General features: G+C 34.1%; 1 non-coding gene across 1 annotated transcript; it reads right to left on the bottom strand.

Moving 5' to 3' along the window:
• Nucleotides 1–1,979: 1,979 nt before the first annotated feature.
• On the bottom strand, nucleotides 1,980–2,085 carry LOC129025507 (U6 spliceosomal RNA). Its single transcript, XR_008497262.1, has one exon. It is a non-coding gene; the product is annotated as a U6 spliceosomal RNA (small nuclear RNA).
• Between the last annotated feature and the right edge of the window lie 18,344 nt (nucleotides 2,086–20,429).

Genomic DNA, 20,429 nt, shown 5'->3' on the forward strand with positions numbered 1-20,429 from the left:
GCCTGTAATTTGTTGTCGTTGTTTGTGTCTTTATTGAATCTTGCTATCAGGATGATACTGGTTTTGTAAAATTAGTTAGGAAGAAATTCTTCCTTTTTGACTTTTTGGAACAGTTTCAGTAAGATTGGTACCAGCTCTTCTTTATCTGATAGAATTTGACTGTGAATCTACTTGGTTCTATTTTCTCTTTTGGTAGAAATTTTATTACTAATTCATTTTCATACCTCATTATTTTCCTGTACAGAATTTCAACTTCTTCCTAGTTCAATATTGAGAGATTGTATATTTCCAGGAATTTTTCCATTTCCCCTAGGTTTTCTAGTTTGTGTGCATACTTATGTTCATAGCAGTCTCTAAGAAGCTTTTGTATTTCTGTAATATTATTCACAATGTGATCTTCATTATTTCTTATTGTGCTTATTTGAAACTTCTGTCTTGATTTGCTGGTTTATAGCTAGTCTTCTATCAGCTTTGTTTATCCTTTCAAAGAACCACCTTTTCATTTTGTTGTTCCTTTGTATAATTTTTTGGTCTCAATTTAATTTAGTTCTGATCATTGTTATTTCTTTTCTTCTGATGGCTTTGGTATGAGTAGTGTTTGTTTGTTTGTTTGTTTGTTTTTTTGTAGCTCCTTGAGATGTGACACTAAGTTGTTAAGATCTTTATTTTTTTTTATGTACGCATTTAGTGCTGTAAACTTTCCCCTTAACACTTGCTGTATCACAGAAGTTTCAGTATGTTATTTCTCTGTTTCCATTTACTCCATTTTTTTATTTCTGCCTTTATTTTATTGCTTACACAAAAATTATTCAAAATGAAGTTAGTTTCTATGCTCATATGTGGTTTTGAGAGTTTCTCTCAGTATTGATTTCTAATTTTATTTCACTATGATCTGAAAAGGTGCTTGATATGACTGAGATTTTTAAAAAATGTGTTGTGACTTTATTTATGACCAAGCATATGATGAATTTTAGAAAATGTTCCATGCACAGATGAGAAAAAATTATATATTTTTTTAGTGTAATTTTGTGTATATGTGTATTGGGTCTATTGTTCAGGAGTCCAATTTAATTCCAGAGTTTCTTTGTTAGTTTTCTGCCTCAGTGATGTGTCTAGTGCTGCCAGTAGGGTTTTAAAGCTCCCTACTAGTGTTATATGAATGCCTGTCTTTTTACTGGGTCTAGTAATATTTGTTTTATTAACCTGTGTTCTCTGGTGTTGGGTGTATATATGTTTAGAATAATTAAATCTTCCTGTTTAATTGAGCCCTTTAGCATTATATATTGCCTTTCTTTGTCTTTTTTTATTTTAAAGTCTATTTTATCTGATACAAGAATATCAACCCTTGCTTCTTTTTTGTGTTTAATTTGTGTGATATATCTTTTTCTACTCCTTTATTCTGAGTTTGTGGGTGTCATTACGTGTTTGGTGGGTTTTTGAAGGCAGCAGATGGTTGGGTCATCTTTAAATCCAATTTGCCAATCTACATCTTTTCAGTGGAGTATTTAGGCCATTTATGTTAAAAGTTAATATTGATATGTGGGGTTTTGTTCCTGTCATAGTGTTTTTGATTAGGTACAGTGTAGTCTCAATTGTGTAACTGCTTTAGAGGACCTGTGGATTTTGTCTGTAAGTGTGCTTTTATGGTAGCAAGTATTGTCTTTTTTTTTCACGTTTAAAACTCCTTTGAGCATTTCTTACATGATTGGTCTGGTGGTAATGAATTCCCTTAGCATTTGCTTATCTGGGAAATTTTTAATTTCTTCTTTAAGAGGCTGAGTTTGGCAGGATATGCAATTCTTGGTTGACATTTATTTTTCTTAAGAAGTCTAAAAATAGGCCCCCAATCTCATCTGGCTTGTAAAGTTTCTCCTGGGAAGTCTGCTCTTAATTCTGTTTGGATTTCCTTTATAGGTAATTTGACCTTTTTCTCTATCTGTTTTTAAGATTTTTTTTCTTTAGCATTGACCTTAGGTAGTACAAATACAGAATGCTTCATAAATTTGCATGTCACCTTTGCCAGGAGGCATTCTAATCTTCTCTGTATTGTTCTAATTTTAGTATATGTGCTTCTGAAATGAGCACCTTTTATTTATTCTTATCAGAAACTTAAATATGTCATAACATAGATGTATTTGCTGTACCCTAAGAATTACCTTTTAATTGTATTGATAAATATGTGTAACTTTGGTTCATACAGACATGTTTGTTTAGTTTGGTCAACTTATTGACCAATGGAAAGCAGGATGTTTAGATATTGTTACAGTTGTAATGTCAATTTAAACATGATAAAAAATTCATAATTAATAATTTATCTATTTCTCTCGCAGAAAAGAAAATAAGAAATTAAATATTTACAAACACCAAGTATTTCTAGACACTATCCTTTACATATATTGTCCAATATAAGCGTCAAAGCAAACTTATGTTTTTTTATTTTTTATTTTCCTGCTTTCTCATAGGAGGAAATTAGAGGACCAAGTAATTAAATAATATTTCCATTATGATAAAATCTGACTCCACCATCCATTTTCTTTTTTTTTATTATTATTATTATTATACTTTAGGTTTTATGGTACATGTGTGCAATGTGCAGGTAAGTTACATATGTATACATGTGCCACGCTGGTGCACTGCACCCACTAACTCATCATCTAGCATTAGGTATATCTCCCAATGCTATCCCTCCCCGCTCCCCCCACCCCACAACAGTCCCCAAAGTGTGATGTTCCCCTTCCTGTGTCCATGTGTTCTCGTTGGTCAATTCCCACCTATGAGTGAGAATATGCGGTGTTTGGTTTTTTGTTCTTGTGATAGTTTACTGAGAATGATGATTTCCAATTTCATCCATGCAGCCATAAAAAATGATGAGTCCACCATCCATTTTCTTCACAATTTATCTCACTGACTCTTATTCACTGTAGGCAGGACCACTGTGAATTTTGAATGCTTCTTTCTCAAAACAAATTACACTTTCATGTGTCATTTTCAAATGTTTTTTCTTTATCATGTTAGAGAAAAGAAACTACATAATTAATATTATGCTGCTGTGTTTCTGTGTAGTTTCCAGAAATTATCTACTACTACCATCTCTTTACTTGCAAATTGGTCCTCTTTTTCTGTAATTTCTCCCTTTATTTTAAGACATTGAAATGTTTAAGATATAGAAGAATTAAAAATGTAGAAACATTTAAGAAATGGACAGGCAAGGAAGCCTCAAATTTTGTTATGTTTATCTTTATTATGAGCAATTTCCACATATAAGGTTTCTAATAGAACATTATTTTTACTTTTCTCAATGACCTAAAATTTATCTACATTAAATCTATCATATTTGATATTTGTCCTTCAGTGCAGGAAATATTAGTATAATTTTAATAGGATTGATAAAATAATATTAACACCATAAAACAATTCAACCAAAAAACATAGAAGCCACATTATTTTTATTTGATCATTATACCAGCTTATTAAAAAAATCAAAGAAGAATAGGCATTATGTAATATTTCAAGGTGAACAGGTTTGATTAATATCAGAGAAGGAATGCCATTCCAAGTATCTTAATCTTATATTTTGTGCTCTTATTAAAATGCCATTTTCTAAAAAAGTTTCCTATTTTGTATATTCTTGGGGAATGAAAAACAGAGAAAAAGAATAACGCTTTAAAAGAAAATAAAGTACAAATTATAATAAAATTTGAAGATAAAATAAACATTCTATAATTAACCTAATAATTATGGTGAGCCAGAGGAAAATCCACATATACCACCCAGACTAAGGATGTTTTGATCTAATTTAGGCATCTTTTTAAATTCATTCCTCACATAGTGAGAACCCATTTGGACCATTGGCTGTAACTGATGAAACCACATTTATTACCACTACGGATTTCTCATGCCTGCTTATCTTGGCCCATGTTCTCAATTCTGTACCGGGTGGAAAAACAAAATTCTTTATTAGTGTATTCACTGCTGATAATGGTTGAACTCTTGCCCTGGCCCTGAAAAGAAGTGCAATGTGTTCCAAATATCTTATTATTTAGCATCCACAGCAGCCATTGTGTAGCCTGGATCCAAAACTACACTTTATATGACGCATGCAATAGAAGTAGCTAGAAAACTTTTATCCCAGTGATAATTATAGCTAACATTTTATATTGAGTAATTATTGTATGCGAGGCATTATTTTAAGTGCCTCATAAAAACGTAATTACATTTAATCCTCACAACAATTCCGGGAGGTAGGTATTATTATCCTCCATTTACTAATGAATAATCCGAGACCTAAAATGATTGAATACCTAGTAAATGGTAGAACCATAGTTCAATCCTAGATTTTTTGACTCTAGAGATTTAGCTTTTAGCTATTATGCTACATCATCTCCTTTTTAAGTTATTTCAGTATAGAGTGGGACATACCATATTTAAAACTTTCATGGGACTAAGTAAACAAAGTGTTCCAGGGTCTTGTTCTTCAAAAGGTTACACTGAATATAGTGAAAATTCTGATATTAGTTGAGAAAAAAACAAGGCATTAATCAAAACATTAGCCAAAACTATATGTATTTGAAAGATTTTTTTACAGTGGTTGCTTGGAATACCAACAATAGGAGCAAAGTATAAAAATCCAAATAGCTCTTTCTGTGTATCAGTATAATTTCATTTCTATTCATTTTTCAATCTTGCAAAGATTGTGGAAACAGGAAATGACAGTCATGTAAGTGGTGAACATATTCAAATACTGGAAACAACATTAAAAATTCAATTGAGTAAACTAAAAAATTTCATCCTAACATTGTAATTTTTATGGAGGATATCCTCATAATATATATTTCTCTACTATTTAATTTTTAAAGACTTAGTAAGTTAATTGAGATGTATACTTTTCCACAAAAGTATTATAATTGTTTCTATGATTTAACTGTTATTTTATTAAGTACAATTGTTTTGGTTTTGTAAAATTATGTAATTTTGTGTATTATGAACTTTAAACAACAAATTCAATTTCATACAAAGCTTTCATAATATTCTATAGTTCAAGCTGCAATTCTATGTTACAACGTTACTCTAAAAAAAATTCAAGCATCCACTTAGAATTCTGATAGTTGATTTTGAATTCTGCAGGATTGTTTTAATGTAAGAGACTTTTCAGAGGTAAGAAAATAAAGTCATTATTATATCAGCCATGAAAAAAGACTAGATAATACCAAATATAAATTGTTAAGTAGAATAAAATACAGGAACCTCCAGGGATAATTTGTTAATAATTAAAAATACATACCTTTAGGATAAGACTAAAAAATCTGAGCCTATATAAAAGAGACAGCAAACAATCAGAATATTACAGAATATTAAAAAATAATATTATGACATATTAAATGGATACTAGACGTTAAAATTCCCAAAGGAAAATAATAATATCAGATTTTATAGTTCACAATGTAGTAAGTACATAAAGCATGTTTACATTTAGGCAAATTTGAGACATATGTGTATATAAGCTTGTATGCATATATATGTATTTAACGATTACTTTATAGTCATTCCTTATATTCCCCCAAATTGAAAAATAAATAAATAATAGAATAAACATATTACTTAGAAATATTAAAAAACACCACAAAAAACTTAGAAGAATTGAGTATGGTTGAATCTAGGGAGAAGAATTTCAGGGTCAGAAGGGATTGAGCCAAGCAACTGCTAATTCTCATTATAAGGTTTGTAGAATTTGCTTTATGTTCAAATTTTGTACATGTATAACTTTAAAAGAACAAAAAGATCAAATTTAAAATATAACTTTCTTTTTTCTCCAGATAACTAATTAGAGGCTTTTAGCATGCCTTAGCCACTTGGAGATAGCAAGATAGTGCACAAAGATGAACTCTTCTTTGAGAAGAAAAAAATTGGAATCCACCAGAATCATAAAGGACACCACAGATCCCAAGAAGAACGCTAGTAAACAGCTCCTGTGATGGTACCTGGCTGATACAAGTGAGTGAAGCCCCAGTATGTGAGAGAGGGAGAGAGCCTCCATCGGTGACTCACCTTTTCCCTAGACATTTGAGCAACCAAGGCTGAAGGAGAGCATTTTGTTTCTCCCAAGCCCTGGCAGCAACTTGAGGACAGGCTTGGAGATACTGTGAGGAAAAGACATCAGAAAAAGCTTCAGATATTTTCTCAAACGTGGGACTGAGAGCAGGATGCCACTTTTAATCAAGGTGCATAAATAGTCAGCCATTCTTTGGTGACCCATAAACATGGCCATGCAGGCATTTCAGTCTCAGGCCAAAGACTGGAGTTCTCTCTCTGGAGTGGGGTAAGGGCCTCCATAGCCAGAGCTATGGAAAGCAGCTCAGCGGTAGATGCTGGGATTATGCTCTCCCCAGTCACAATCCTGGGGCAGGAGGAGAGCTGCTACAGCTGCAATTTCTCCTGGATGGCAAGGACTGCAGCAGGGCCAGCTTGGTGACCTAGAACTGGTCCATATGTGCTATTGCTGGGTGCCCCAGCCTGCACTCCTGACATCTTGTGTAGCAAGGCCCTCTTTGCTCCAACTCCAGACAGAAATCTAGGCATTTGGAGCACCCTCTTGTCTGGTTCAGCAGCCAAGTGGCATCCTGCTCTTAGTCCCTACCCTTTCTGAACATAGATTGTGGAGCAGTAAGGACCTGTCTGCTCCACTACCAAAGCAGATATTCAGGTATTTGGAACATCAGCTCAGCTGGATGAGCAGCCTGAACTTCCCCACCCTTCCTGTGCAGAGATCCTGGTGCAGGTGGAAGTTGTGGGAGTGGAGCTCACTTTTACAAGCTCAGGCAGATTTCCAGGAATTCAGAGCACCTGCTAGTCTGGTTCAGCAGCCTGAGTTGCCCCACCTCTCCTGTGCAGACATCTTGGTGCAGGGGACTCACTCTACTTCAAGCCAAAGAAGACTTCTTGGCATCTGAAGAACCCACTCTCCTGTGTTAGGAGATTAGGCCACCTCTCATTACTGTGCAGAGATTTTGGGGCTGAGGAAGTTCCTCAGCTCCATGCCTAAGCACACCTCTGAGTGCTTGGTGGTGACCCATGGGATTTTTCCCTCACTGAAAGTGCTTGTGGCTGCCATCAGGGGACCTGTAGGCAGAACTGCCCAGTCTGGCCCCATTTATCACTGTCCAAAACAATGCAGGGCTCTGCAGAGAGCTCAGTTCACTAAACATTCTAGGAATCAGCCAATTGCCTGAGGCAACAGAGAGCTTCTGCCAGTAAACAATAATGTATACAGAGCTGCGTTGGCTGCAGCCAGCTCTTACCCCTATAAGCACTCTGCTGGCTTGTACATTGAACTGCACAGACCAATATAATACCTGCCAAAAGAAATACATGGGGCTATAGAGGCAAAGCCAAAGGACACTACCCAGCATTCTCTACAGTTGTACCTCTAGGAAGGGGAAAAAAGGGAATGGGAAAAATATTGTTATAGGGGAAGAAATAAAAAGAAAAAATCCTACCAGCATTAAAATAATTACAAAAATTTAATGTGCCACCATCTCCAGATGAGAAGGAACCAGCACAAAAATTCTAACACCATAAAAAATCTGAATGTGGTGACACCATCAAAGGATCACACTAGCTCTCTAGCAATGGAATCTAACAAAAAGGGAAATCCACAAATTACAGATAAATAATTCAAAGCATGGATTGCAAGAAAGTGCAATGAGATCCAAGACAAGGTTAAAAATCAACACAAAGAAACTTCTAAAACAATCCATGAGATAAAGAAAGAGACATCTTAAAAATCAATCAGAGCTTCTGATAGAAAAACCTCTCCTAAGAATTTAAAATGCAATTGAAAGCTTTATCAATAGTCTAGAAAGAACAAAAGAAAGAATTTCAGAGCTGGATGACTGGTCTTTCAAATTAACCCAGTTACACAGAAATAAAGAAAAAAGAATTTTAAGAAATAAAAATTTCTTCAAGAAATACAGGATTATATAAAGTGACCAAACCTATGAATTAATGGCATTCCTGAGAGAAGGAAAAAAAGCAAGCCACCTGGAAAACATATTTGAGGAAATAATTCAAGCAAATCCCCCTAATCTTGCTAGAGAGGCAGACATCCAAATAAAAAAGAAATCCAGAGAACACCTGTGAGATACTATAAAAATGAACATGGCCAAGACACATAGTCACCAGACTGTCCAAAATAAATGTTACAGAAAAAATTATTAAGGCCAACTAAAGAAAAAGATCAGATCATGTACAAAAGCATCTCCATCAGGTTACATGTGAAGTTCTCAGCAGAAATCTTATAAGCCAGGAGAGACTGGGGATCTATTTCTAGCAATATTCAAGTAAAGAAATTCCTATGAAGAATTTAATATCCCAGCAAACTAAGCTTCAAAAATGAAGGAGAAATAAAATCTTTTCAGATAAACAAGTTCTAAGGGAATTTATTACCCCTAGACCAACATTAGAAGAGATTATTAAGGGATTTCTAAATATGGAAATGAAAGAATGATACCTGTGACCACAATAACACATTTAAGTACATAGCCCATAGACCCTCTAAAGCAACCACACAGTAGAAACTACAAAGAAATCAGCTAACTACTTTACGATAGGATCAAAACCTCACGTATCAATATTAACCTTGAATGCAAATGGTCTAAATAGCCATCTTCAAAAGCAGAGAGGGGCAAGTTGAATTAAAAAAAAAAAAAAAAGACCAGTCCAACTGCTGTCTTCAAGAGACCAATCTCACACAAAACAACATTCATAGGCTCAAAGTATGTTACAATTCAAATATAATGTAATGGTCTCCTTTATATTTTAACCTGGCTTAAATAGAAGTGTGTCTTAATTATTGTCTATATTTTTGGTATGCCTGAATTATATCATAATAACATAATAAAATATAAGTATATAAGTTTCCTTTTTTTTTTTTTGAGACGGAGTCTCGCTCTGTCATCCAGGCTGGAGTGCAGTGGCACGATCTCCGCTCACTGCAAGCTCTGCCTCCCGGGTTCATGCCATTCTCCTGCCTCAGTCTCCCAAGTAGCTGGGGCTACAGGTGCCCACCAACACGCCTGGCTAATTTTTTTGTATTTTTAGTAGAGATGGGGTTTTACCATGTCAACCAGGATGGTCTTGATCTCCTGACATCATAATCCACCCGCCTTGCCCTCTCAAAGTGCTGGGATTACAGGTGTGAGCCACCGCACCCAGCCTATAAGTGTACTTTTTAAACTTAAATTTCATAATTAAAAGTGCAATTTTATAATTTAAATATAATGCAATAATTTAAATATTATAATTTAATAATTTAATATTATAATTTAACAATTTAAATATTATATTTCAAATATAATGTAATAAAATATAAGTAAGGATTAAAAAATAATAGCATAGACTGCACGGTGCAGAATATAACTTCATGATACCTGGAGATCTGTAAGATTATAGACTCCCATCCTGAACCTGGCTCGTAGCTTAATAAGAACAGCAGAATTCCTAATATTCCTGTGTGTAAAACATATCCAATCTCCAAGGCTCCTTAAATTAAAGAAAGGCCTCAGTTGTCATTTTTATTATGTTAGAGGTTCCTTTACATGTCTTATGTTTGTATAAGAAAAGAAAATCTTATTGGGATTTGCTGCTTGTATGAATATTGTAAAAGTGATTAATGTAAACAATATGTATATTGGAATTATGAAATTTCATGAAGAGAAGAAACATTTAGCTAAAATTTTATCTGTTCAAGTAAAATCCTGTTAGGAAATTAACTACTTTATGGTTCTGAACCAATATTTAAATTAGTATTTTTTTTTTTAAGTTTACAGCCATCAATTTAAAGTGAGTCGAGTCTGGGTGGTTTGAGCTTTTTTCTGTTTATCTGCTCATACATGTAGGCATAAATTAGAGGGAAAGATGGCTTTAATCACAGTTGGGGAGTTTCCAGGAAAATATGTTGTCAAGAGAGAGTGTGTGTGATTTACACATGTACATGAATCACATTAAAATATTTGATTGTTTTAATGTAGGAAACATCAAGTTGAAATCTGTGTAACTTTTACTGCGGTGAAATAAAGTTGTGACACAAAACATAAAATGCTAGTGTTTCATACATAGATTTCCTCATTAGATTTATTATATGAAAATTTGAATGTGGGCAGCGATGTACTGAAAAATAAAATGAAATGTGTGTTACAGTTTAATTTAGAGGTCTCCATATTTTAATCATCTTAATGCCGTGGGACAACTACTAAAAATACAGTTTTGATTTATGTTTTAGTAACATAAATGTTTAAGATCATATATGCACTATTCTTTCTTAAGAATTTTTGTTCTTTCTGCACACACACAACATCATAATGACAATGACTTTCTGATGTGTACACATATCTAAAGTTATTCTAAATTTAACTTCAGGTTGTTGATAGATTGCTTCTCTTGGGTTCTTTGGGGACTGGACTGAAGCTTGGCTTTTGAGAAGGGAGACTTTCACACTTAAGAATGCATTTTTAGACTATCTCACAAGGAATCAAGACTGTTTTTTGAAGAACCGTATTTTTGTTTTTAACTTTTAAGTTCAGGGGTATGTGTGCAGAATGCGCAGGTTTGTCACATAGGTAAATGTGTGTCATGGGGTTTGTTGTACAGGATATTTCATCACCCAGGTATTGAGTCTGGTATCCATTAGTTATTTTTCCTGATCCTATCCCTCCTCCCACCTTCCACCCTCCGATAGGCCCCAGTGTGTGTTGTTCCCCTCTATGTGTCTATGAGTTCTCATCATTTAGCTCCCACTTATGAGAGAGAACATGTGGTATTTGGTTTTCTGCTCCTGTGTTAGTTGTTAAGGATAATGTTAAGGATAATGGCCTGACGTTCCTTCCATGTCCTGCAAAGGAAATGACCTCAAGGAACCACATGTTTAAAACGTATTTAATATCTCTGGGTTAGTGGTTTCCCTAAATGGATGTCAATTCCTTTCATTGAGTAAATATTGGTTGAAGTCCCAGATACTCTCTTAGGGCTCCAGGATACAACAGCAAGCAAGACAGTTTATGTCTGTGCTTATTATAGAGTTTACATTCTGGCAGCTTTGGCCATAAAAAAGTTTTCTTCCCCATATGTAAAAGAATATTTCCTGGAATAATAATAATGACACATAAGCTTGAAAACTTGGTTAGATGCCATAAAATATTTTTTATTTGAATTCTGTTTGTTGGACTGGCTGCTCAGAGACACTTCTTAATGCCTTCATTTCAATATACAGACACAATTTTCCAAATGAATACATACCCTATGCCAGGCATTGTGCCAGGTAATTCACATCTATTATCTCACTTAAGTCTTGCAAAAAACCAGAGGAAATAAAAATTATTTCCATTTTTTAGACAGGAAAAATGACAGTGAGAAAAGTGAAATAATAATTAAATTTAATTACTTTAGTCGTTAGTGGTCACATTGGGCTACAAATCAAGGTTAATTCCACTTCACAACCCTAATATACTCTACCACCCTGCAACACTGCAGGAAAGCCCCTATAACACATCATATACAGTATTTCCCCCTTACCTACAGGGGATATGTTCCAAGACCCCCTGATGGATGCCTGAAACAGCAGATAGCATCAAAGCCTGTTACACTGTTTCATTTATATGATAACCAAGGCTGCTATTAAGTGACTAATGGGCTCTAGCATAGCCAGCATGGATATGTTGGACACAGGAATAATCTCTGGGCATGAGAGAGTGAAACAGCATCAATTTTATCATGCTACTCAGAATGGCATGACAATTTAAAACTTATGAATTGTTTATGGAATTTTGTATTTCATATTTTTGGACCACAGTTGATGGCAGATAGCTGAATCTATGGAAAGCAAAACCATGGCTAAGGGGGAACTGTAGTGTTGTCTGTGGATTGTATCAGTATTTTTGTTGTATTTCTGGTCTAAATATTGTAGAGTATTTTAAAAGAAAAATCCAAACCTTGTTTGAAGAATAGCACACATTTTAAGAGCTCATAGAGTTAATAACAAAGTATTTGTGAAATCACTAGAGAATCTTTGTGGTTGTACTCTTACAGTGTTCTGAAAAAAGTTAAAGCCACTCTGCGTTGTCCTCCTAGGGACTCTTTTGGGCTGACCAAATTGTCTTCTTCAGATTCTCTCCCAAGGTATAACGATTATCCCTATTGGTTTCCAAACACCACCACTGATCATGTTTTACTCACTGTGGAATGAGACCAAACCCAGTAAATATACTGGCTCAGGAAGTTTAGGCTTTGGTATCATTTAGAAAAAGCGTTGTACTTGTGCAAAATCAAAAACTTAGAGACAAAGGCCAATCCATGTAATAACTTTATTATTACACAAAGCTTTATTCTTCTCCAAAGCCCTATTGAAACACTTTGTAGCATGGTTCACGAGAACTCTGAGTGTGTTGTAGGGGAGGCAGGACTTTGTAGTCCAAGCACAAAACAGGAATTACTATGGATGGGGTTGAAACAAGTTGGAGCTCACTATGTGTTAGCCCTTCTTTTGCCTCCTGGTTTTCTCGGCTAGAAGCTGAACCTACTCCAGTCTCACATCTTTTCTCTAATATGTATCCATCCCACAATAAAGTTATGGGTATACAAAATAGATTATTTTGGAAAGCTTGCCAAAAAGCCACTCAGCTCAAAGACATTTATTTCATTTGTGGGAGACTGATTATCTCTCCTATTTCTTATGGGACTTAACTTCCTCTTATGCTCTGTGACATACACAGAAATCCTATAGTATATTTTCACTAACGTCATGTTTTCTCAATTTGGCTTAATGTCTTCAATTTAGTTCCAACTTTCACAGGTTCTTCACAGCCTGCCAACTTTCTTTCCTAATACACTTCTCTCTATCTGGAGTGCCCATAATTTTTCCAACTCTCTTGAACAAATCACAATATTTTAGTTATCTTTTAAAGTGTAGCTAAAATCAGTCTCTTTATTGAAATCCTCCTTTGCCCTTCCAGCAAGAATAAAATCTCTTTTCTCCTGAACTACTGTTTCAATTTAATTTTTCACATTATGACATTAATATTGTTCTACCTTGTTATTATTTCAGTACATTTTTTGTTGTGTCTCCTAATTACAAACATGGATCCGAATGTCAGGAACCAACCTGATTCATCATTATATTCTTATTACATTCAACACAGGATTTTGTACACTTTCTAAGTGTTCAAAAATATTGGTTGAATTTCTACATTCTCAATTTCATTGAGTACCTCTCAGGTCTACTTAATTCACCATTCTCTACTCTGCAAACTCTGCTGCCTACTCTTACACCTTTGACCTAAGTGAGATCTGGACTGCTATGTCTCCTAGTGGGGCTTCCTCTAACCACAAAGAACTTGAATTAAAACAAATACCTAGCACAAGATGCAAGGGCTCTTTGCTATAGCAGCACATTGATTTGCTATAGCATCACATTGATACTGAGACCTGAAGATGTTCAAGTGGTTTGGCCACGGCTGGGAATAGACATAGGTATCCAGACAAAATCCACCCATGGCACTTTCTCCTCCAACATTTCTGTCAGTGTTGAATCAGATTATCTGCTTGGAATTCTTTTCTATTTTATTTTCATTTAAATTTTAAAAAAGAAGCTATGGTGTATAAAAGAAAGCCCTTAAGGCCAGAAATAGTTAAGCTATCTACACAAAACTAATAATTTTATCAAGTAACATGAAGACTATGACATTTTTGACTTAATATTTTAAATGTTTTCAGAAAAACTGAGGAAACAGACTAACGTGGGGCCACATGGTCAAGAGATAATAGAACACTGTTTTGTAAAACACAATCGGAGCATGGATTGTTGGATTCCAACCCTATAGTTGATAACACACCACACCTGTTGCATTATTATTTGTCTAGTGAAAATAGAATGATTCACTGTAACTGCTTTATAAAGATCCTATAAATAATTATTTACTTTCAGCTCATTGAGAGTAAAATTATATGAAAATATGTGATGGTCTGTCAAAGGTTTAAGTGATATGAGAAGGGATCTGCAGAGATTATGTATCATTGGGATGCATTTTCTTTTGTAGAAACAAGAAAAACTTATAAAATATATTTATTACTTTTCCATACTCCTATCACTTGTAATTAATTTTTTATCATAAAGAAAGAACTAGATGAAAATCATTGAATATAATTTAAAAGGACTCCAAAAAAAGAGACCAAAGAGGAGACATATAATTACTTTTCTTGAAAAGAAATTTACCATTTATATTCTAGTACAAGCCAGGGGAAGGTGCCTAAATTTTATGTTCCGGAGGGAAAAAGTATGCCTTCCATTTTTTCATTAACTTAACAGGAACACAGGAACATTAATGTGTTTATATTTGTAAAACACTTGGAATTTTCATTTTTTAAAAAATTTTATTATTATTATACTTTAAGTTTTAGGGTACATGTGCACAACGTGCAGGTTTGTTACATATGTATACATGTGCCATGTTCGTGTGCTGCACTCATTAACTCATCATTTAGCATTAGGTATATCTCCTAACGCTATCCCTCCCCCCTCCCCCCACTCCACAACAGTCCCCGGTGTGTGATGTTCTCATTTTAAACATGTGTCCATGTGTCCATGTGTTCTCATTTTAAACATGCTGAAAATGGAAAGTACAATTATCTTGTTAGGAACTATTTGAAATATTTCTGTTTAACACAACAGATAAAACAAGCAAATCGATCTGAGAGTAAGTATATGTAATGTTCCAAAATACATATGTTTTCTGTGTTTTCTGTTTGGTTTCTAAGCAGCACTCCACTTACCTTGATTTAGTGGTGAGTATTGCTGTTGCTACTGTTTTTGCTAGTTCAGTCACTCAGATGATGTAAGACTACCATCAGAAAATTAAAATTTCTCTCACCTATCAAGTACAAGATACTGTAGTTCATTTTACATTAATCATAGAAGTTGTGAACAAATTTTTTGAGGAGGATTTGTGTAACAACTTACATATTCTTTACCGTTAAAGTAAGATAAGCATATATTTTTGCAATGTCAAATCTTAAGGATAAGTATAATTTATTGATTTATTATCTGTCTTAATTCTTGTATGCATTTATTTTGTATCAATATATCCATGTAAGTAGAGTTTATGCATTTTTACTTATCACAATATAAGATATAAACTTAGATAACACATTCATTTTATTAATGCATGATATACATAAGAGCCTTTTCTAATTTATTCTTCTCTATTGTTCTCTCTCCTTCTTTGTCTCTGTCACATCTTCTCACACATACATGCACATGCATACATATAACTTCAATTTCTATTCCACCAGTGTAATGGAAATGCACTTCTAGAGAGAATCTCTAGAGAGCATGATTTGATAACCTCAATTCAATAGGGTCACTGAAAAAAATAGTAGTTTGTAACTAAACAGTCTTAATTGTTTTCAGAAATATTTCAAAAATATAGCAAGTGAGTTAAGACAATGGTTTTAGATCAACTTCTTAGATTTCAGTTCATTGTAGTGAAATTAATCTTTAAAATAGTATAAATATTATTAACAATTGCTTTTCTGGTTATATGAATAGATATACCTATAGAGAAACAATGGGCTTGAACTATTATGAGAGTGTGGGTCTCTATTATGAAAGGGTTTTCAGACAATAATGAAAATATCTAAACCTTTAAATAAGGACAATGAAAGGGTTTTCTATGCTACATATTAAAATAATGGCTTTAACACACTTGGCATAAGCTCTTTCTATTCTTTAAAGGACATTAGGCAAAACTAATAATATTATTGTTGTGTCAAATGTCTTATTGGTAAAAAAAAACTGAGATTATTGTATTTTAACACTGTGTTCTGCAAAACTGTTTTCTTACTAATTGTTCTACTACTTCGGATAGACCCTCCTATTATTACCACATAAAGGAAAATTTAGTAATTTGTGAGAAGAAAATATAAAAAGGAATAGTTCTGTCATTGCTTAAACCAGTGTTTTTTTCTAAAAAAAAAAAATGTGTTTACTTTCATGGTCTCAACAGGGAAGCATGTTTTGCATGCAAATAACATGTGGTTATGGAGAGTTACTATGACGGATAATGTCTTATGCTGCTTCGACATCTGTGGACTAATAGAGTGACTCTGCAATAAGTGAGTGTATTAGGCCATTCTTGTATTTCTACAAAGAAATAACTGAGACTGGGTAATTCATAAAGAAAAAGGGCTTAATCGACCCAAGGTTCTGCAGGCTGTACAGGAAGCATGGCACCACACATCTGCTTGGCTTCTAATGAGGCCTCAGGAAGTTTACATTCATGGCAGAAGGTGAAGGGGGAGCAGGCACATCACATGGTCAGAACAGGAGTGAGAGAGAGAGAGAGGGAGAAAGAGAGTAGGGTGGTGTCACACACTTCTAAACAACCAGATCTCTGAAGAACTCACTCACTGTCCTGAAGTCAGCGCCAAGCCTTGAGCAATCCACCCACCTCCCACCAGACCCCATCGCCAGCACCGGGGATTACAATTCAACATGACATTTGGGCAGGAACAAATATCCAAACTATATCAGTAAGGTTGTTGATAAAATGTAACCAATCTGAGTTTTTCATTTAAGTTTCAAGCTGACTTTGGGGACTCTGTGGAGAGTTAGAAAGAAAGAATAATTAAAAATAAAAGAAAGAATAATTAAAAATAAAGTACACTCTAGTTCTGGTGGTAATTAACAAAAATGATTTTGAAAAGGCAATTAAGACAACACTAATTTTAAAGACACAGTACTTCCCAGTTTCACTGGAAGTTGTTAAAAAAAAGAAAAAGTTGACGTGCCTAAAAATGGGGAATCTGCCAATGACCGTAAAATTAAAATAAAAACACACTACAAAGGTATGTCTTAAGTAATGACATTTACATTATACTTATTGTTAATGTAATGCTTCACAATGATAAAAAAAAATCTGTACCCTTCTGTTAACTTCATCTAGAGACATATTTTATTGGTTAGAGGACAAAAAATGACATGGATTGAAAATTAAAGATAAATGAACTGAGTTCTTGATCTTTACATTGTAGATGCTTCCCACATATTTATTAAATGAGTGAATAAGGAATATTCAGGTGTTTTCCATTCAATGCCTCTAAAAATATTTCATTTTTTAATTTTCATGTGGTTAATCCAGTGATATAAGCTTAGTGATCAATGTTCATGCTTTTGGAAAGCAGTATTTGAGAGTGAAATGTACATGAACCAAAAAATTGGACCTCTTTCTTTTTTCCTGACTTTCTTTATTTTTATTTATTTATTTATTTATTTATTTAATTTATTTTTTGAGATGGAATCTCACTCTGTTGCCAGGCTGGAGTGCAGTGGCACTATCTCGGCTCACTGCAACCTCCTCCTCCCGGGTTCAAGTGATTCTCCTGCCTCAGCCTCCCAAGTAGCTGGAACTACAGTCATGAACCACCATGCCCAGCTAGTTTTTGTATTTTTAGTAGAGACGGGGTTTCACCATGTTGGCCAGGATGGTCCCAATCTCTTGACCTCGTGATCCACCCTCCTTGGCCTCCCAAAGTGCTGGGATTACAGGCATGAGCCACCAAGCCCGGCCTTTTTTCCTGACTTTCTTAGTTACTAAATTATCATTCTTATTTCTATTCCTACTTCCTCCCCTTTTCACTGAATTTTTTAAAAAAGTTTACCTTTCCCTATGCTACTGAATTCATTCGTACTATACTATACAACCTCTTACACTGCATTTTATTTTTTTCTTGTTATTTTATTTTCTTTTCTACCAAATTGTTGCCTCAGGCAGGATCTGTGACATTTTCACCTGCATCTTGGTTACTTGGTACATAGATACATGAAGTGACTGATGATATTTTTTTTTTATTTTTAACAAAGCAAGTGAAAAGTGTGAAGATACTCCTTAAAGTTAAGAAATAAAACACTATCATTCATTAAGGTTAATATACATGTTTGAATAAAGTATGAGGTTGAGTAGATTAGTGATTGTTAACATTCTTACATGTGCTAGGATATTCTATATATTAATTCATTTAATCTTCACACACATAAACACACACTCATGTTTTATGCAATAAGTGCTTTTATCCTCATTTTATAAATGTGGAAATCAAGGATTAAAGTATTCAAAGAACTTGCCCAGTTATCTCGCTAGCGAGTAATAGATCTGAGACTGGAAACCTTGTTTGCAAGGAGACTTCAAAGCTTCAGGCTGTTTTTTTATAGTGCAATGCTCAGTTTGCTAAAGGAGTATTCCTCAAATGTGCCTGATTTTTAAAATTTCCGGTAACATTTATTGAAAACATTGATTTTTTTTAGCCAAACCCTAGACCAGCAGAATCAAAATCTTTAGGGAATAAATTGGGTGGGAATTTTTATTATTAACAAGATCCCCAGGGGAAGCTTAAGTTTAGGCAAGTTTGTTTATTTTACAGTGTGTTAGGCCATATTTCATTTGCTCTCCTGAGGTTACAGATACCTTGACTACCTATTTTCTCTACCTTACCAATAATCTGTTTACTTAAACTATTAGTCTTGATTCTTAATACTTGAGGATGAAGACAAATACTAAGGAATAAGCTACAGCTGTATGTGGAAAAATAATGCATTTGAAAATCAACAAATTTCATGGCAAATAATAGATCTGACTACATTTAACATAATGGGAGAAAAACATGATTTTTCAATACCACACAACCAATCAATAACCAAGCCTCAGTAAGAATAGTTTGATACAACAGTAACAATTAAAACCATAATTTATTCTGAAGTTTTTTATCCTTCATAATGGTCGCAAATGAAGCAAGATTTTTCAGTCTCTATAGGTGAAGTTCATAATTTCTTGAATGTTTTCCTCTTTCTTCTTTCTATAGTTAGGACACATAGAATAAATCCTTCAGTGTCTTAGTCAACAAGTTCTTGCTGTATGATTATACCTTGTATAATCTCTTAAGAACTTCAGTTAAAACCCTTCTATATTCTTTTCTCATATGATATTCTAGCAAAACCTTATTATTTGTGATAGGAAACACTAGGTCTTATTCATTTTTCTAACTATATTTTGGAGCCATTAATAATACTCATTTGCCCCTTCACCCCCACTAACTTCCCAGGCTCTGGTAACCATCCATCTACTGTCTACTTCCATGAGTTAAGTTATTTAATTTTCAGCTCCCACAAATAAGTGAGGAAGCATGAATTTGTCTTTCTGTCCCTTGTTTATTTTACTTAACATAATAACCTCCAGTTACACCCACGTTGTTGCAAATGACAGAATCTCATGTTTTATGGCCAAACAGTACTACATTTTGCGTAAGTACCACATTTTCTTTATGCAGTCATCTGTTGATGGACACTTAAATTGCTTCCAGATCTTAGTTACTGTGATGATTGCTGAAATAAACATGGCAGTGTAGATATCTCTTTGATATACTGATTTTCTTACTTTTGGGTACATACCCAGCAGTAGGATTGGTAGATCATATGGTAGTTCTATTTTTAGAATTTTGAGGAACCTCCAACCTGTTCTCCATAGTGGTTGTATTAATTTACCTTCCCGTCAACAGTCTTTATGGGTTCCCTTTTCTCCACATCCTGGCCATCATTTGTTATTGCCTGTCTTTTGGATATAAGCCACTTTAACTGAGGTGAGATAATACCTCATTGTAGTTTTGATTTGCATTTCTCCGATGATCAGTGATGTTGAGTAACTTGTCGTGTACCTGTTTGCCATTTGTGTGTCTTCTTTTAAGAAATGTCTATTCAAATCTTTTTGCCTATTTTTTAAATAGGATTATTAGATTTTTTACTATATATTTGTTTTAGCTCCTTATATGTACTGGTTATAAATCCCTTGTCAGATGGGTAGTTTGTAAATATTTCTACCTCTCTTCACTTTGTTGATTGTTTCCTTTGCTATGCAGAAGGTTTTTACTTGATGTGATCCCATTTTTGCCCATTTCTTCTTTGGGTGCCTGTGCTTCTGCTGTATTACTCAAGAAATTGTTTACAAGATAAATGTCCTGGAGATATTCCCCAATGTTTTTTTCTAGTAGTTACATAGTGTGAGGTCTTAGAGTTACATCTTTGATCCATTTTGGTTTGATTTTTGTATATACGCATCTAGTTTCATTCTTTTGCATATGGATATCTAGTTTTCACAGAACCATTTATTGAAGAGATTATCCTTCTCTCATCTTGGAAAACTTGTCAAAATTGAGTTCACTGTGGATGTATGAATTTATCTCTGGGTTCTCTATTCTGTTCCACTGAAGTATACATCTGTTTTTATGCCAGGACCATGTCATTTTGGTTACTTTAGTTCAGTAGTATAATTTGAAGTCAGGTAATATGACTCCTCTTGTTTTGTTCTTTTTGCTTAGGATATTCTGGGTGTTTTATG

The sequence above is a fragment of the Pongo pygmaeus genome, chromosome X (assembly GCF_028885625.2).
Source record: "Pongo pygmaeus isolate AG05252 chromosome X, NHGRI_mPonPyg2-v2.0_pri, whole genome shotgun sequence".
Taxonomy (NCBI): Eukaryota; Metazoa; Chordata; class Mammalia; order Primates; family Hominidae; genus Pongo; species Pongo pygmaeus.